Below are 2,425 nucleotides of genomic sequence, written 5' to 3'. Positions count from 1 at the left end.
TACCACCTCCTGTCTCTACAAAAAAAAAAAATTCCAAAAATTAACCCGGCGTGGTGGTGTGTGGCTATAGTCCAGCTACTTGGGAGGCTGAGGCAGGAGGATCACTTGAGCCCAGGAGTTGGAGATTGCAATGAGCTGTGATGATGCCACTACACTCTAGCTCCTCAGCAACAGAGTGAGACCCTGTCTCAAAAAAATAAAAAAAGAATTAATGTGCTAGTTAAGCAACATATTAAAGCCAAAGGCAGATGGGTGAACTGGAAGCTGAATCTGAGAAAACTACCTGTAATCAATAAGATAAAAAGCTGGAAAATGTGAGAGATTAAAAGACACAGTGATATGAAAAGCTTCAACAAACATCTAATAGAATTCTAGGAGAGAGACTAGGGAGAATGAATTAGCCTATATTGATTATATAAGTAAACAAATTAAAAATAGTAATAATGTAACTTAGTAAAAATAGGGATGAGTAAGGAGACTTAAATATTTTATGGTAAGCATTCAAAAATAATATCTGAATTTAATAAAACAATCATAATTTTTTTTACTTAGAGCAGTAGTGCTCAATTCTAGAAAATATAAATGTATCATAGTGGTTGGAGGGTACCATTAGCATTTAATGTCAGGAACAGAGAAACTGAATGCACAGAGCAATCCCACTCAAATCCTATCTGCAATGCCAATTTCTCTTTTTGACAAATGTTGATTTAGAGTTAATAACAAACCCACCAGAAGAACTAATAACAAAAATGATTTGAAGAAAATGATTGCTTCAGGGAATAGTACTGGAGTTGAGAAGAAGTGGGGTGAAAAACTATTGCTTTTTATTATTAGCCCTTCCATAATACTTGTAATTTTATCAGGTCTGTATTATATTTAACCAAAAGTTATTATTTTAGAGAAAGAAATGACTGGTCAGCCAGTAGATTCTCCTTCCACTTTCGCTTAAAGAAGAGAATCTTTTCTTATTAAAGTATCTATCTTTGAAACTTAAGCACCAATTTGAATTACTGAGCTCTTTACCCCAAAGATGATTCTGGAGGCATATCCTGTGAGTATTAATGATCTTTCAAGCATTTCTGGTTGGAAAATAAATTTTGTAATTTATCAACTTATGGAGTCACAGCAAATTAGTGCTGGAAGGAATTCAGTTTCTTTAATGGAATTGAATAATTTCTCCATTTCGGAGTGATTTTGATCAGTACCTCTGTATAGGACAAAGGAGGACTGGGATATGGTCAAATAACAAGAGCATACGGCTTTAAACTGAAACCTGCAGCTTGCCTTTTATGGACCTCAAGACCTGATCCTACTCGAGCTATCCAGTTTCATTTCCTGTAACCACCCAAAGCACAATTTCTACCAGTACTTTGATAGTCCATGAACATGTCCTATTAATTTTTACCTTCATATCTCTCTGTGCAGAATCATGTGCCTTCCCTTTTGCTTCTACCCATTATTCAGAAGCCACTTCAAATCCAGTATCGTCTCTGAAGTTTTCCTTGACCTCCAGCCTCGCTTCTAATATTAAGACCACTGTGCTTCGTAAACAACACAGCATAACAAGTGGGAATACATGCCTATAATTAATATAATTTAGATAATATTAGGTAAACATTTTGACATAATTAATCTGATACACATTTAATGAGGCAACATGGGGTATGAACATGGTCTCTGAAATGATCCAGACCTAAATGCCAATCTCAGCTGTTTTCACTCCATCAGAGCCTCAGATACTTCATCTGAAAAATGTGGATAATTTTTACGTTCCATGGATGTTGTGATTCTTTAACCGCAGTCTCAATAAATGTTAACAACTATAATTATTTTTAATTATTGTGATTCATAATAAACATAAATGTCTACCATTCATATTATTTTAAGTCAATTTGTTGTTTTTATATGCTTACTTTGTAAGTTATCCAGTATTTATAATCAGCATCAGCATTGTTTAAATATGAACTACTTTTATTATCATGACACACATAAACTCACAGATCAAAAAACAAAACCCCGTTTATAATAGCAAAAAATTGGAAGTAGCCTAAATAATTAGTGGTTAACTAAATCATGATACATGTTTGTTAGAAAACAATATGCAGCCATTAAAAATTATGCTTTTGAAGCTGTTTAATGACATGACAAAATGTTTATGATACAATGTTAAGTAAAAAAAAAAAATTAAAACTGTTAAGACAGCAGCTCAGGCTGGGTGTGATGGCTCATGCCTGTAATCCTAGTGCTTTGGGAGGCCAAGGCACGAGGATCGCTTGAGGCCAGGAGTTTGAGACCTGCCTGAGCAACGTAGTCAAGACTCCTGTCTCTACGAGAAATAGAAAAATTAGGCCAGGCAAGGTGGCTCACACCTGTAATCCTAGCACTCTGGGAGGCTGAGGCAGGAGGATCGCTTGAGCCCAGGAGT

At 35.3% G+C, this 2,425-nt stretch overlaps 1 protein-coding gene across 1 annotated transcript in view; it reads left to right on the top strand.

Annotated features, from left to right (window-relative positions):
- SLC26A5 (solute carrier family 26 (anion exchanger), member 5) overlaps positions 1–2,425 on the top strand; it is a 77,974-nt gene that overhangs the window by 3,111 nt on the left and 72,438 nt on the right. The gene's annotated exons all lie outside the window — the stretch shown is intronic.

The sequence above is a fragment of the Propithecus coquereli genome, unplaced genomic scaffold, assembly GCF_000956105.1.
Source record: "Propithecus coquereli isolate 6110/MARCELLA unplaced genomic scaffold, Pcoq_1.0 Scaffold32, whole genome shotgun sequence".
In the NCBI taxonomy this organism is placed as follows: Eukaryota; Metazoa; Chordata; class Mammalia; order Primates; family Indriidae; genus Propithecus; species Propithecus coquereli.
This window is presented reverse-complemented; position numbering and strand designations above follow the sequence as displayed.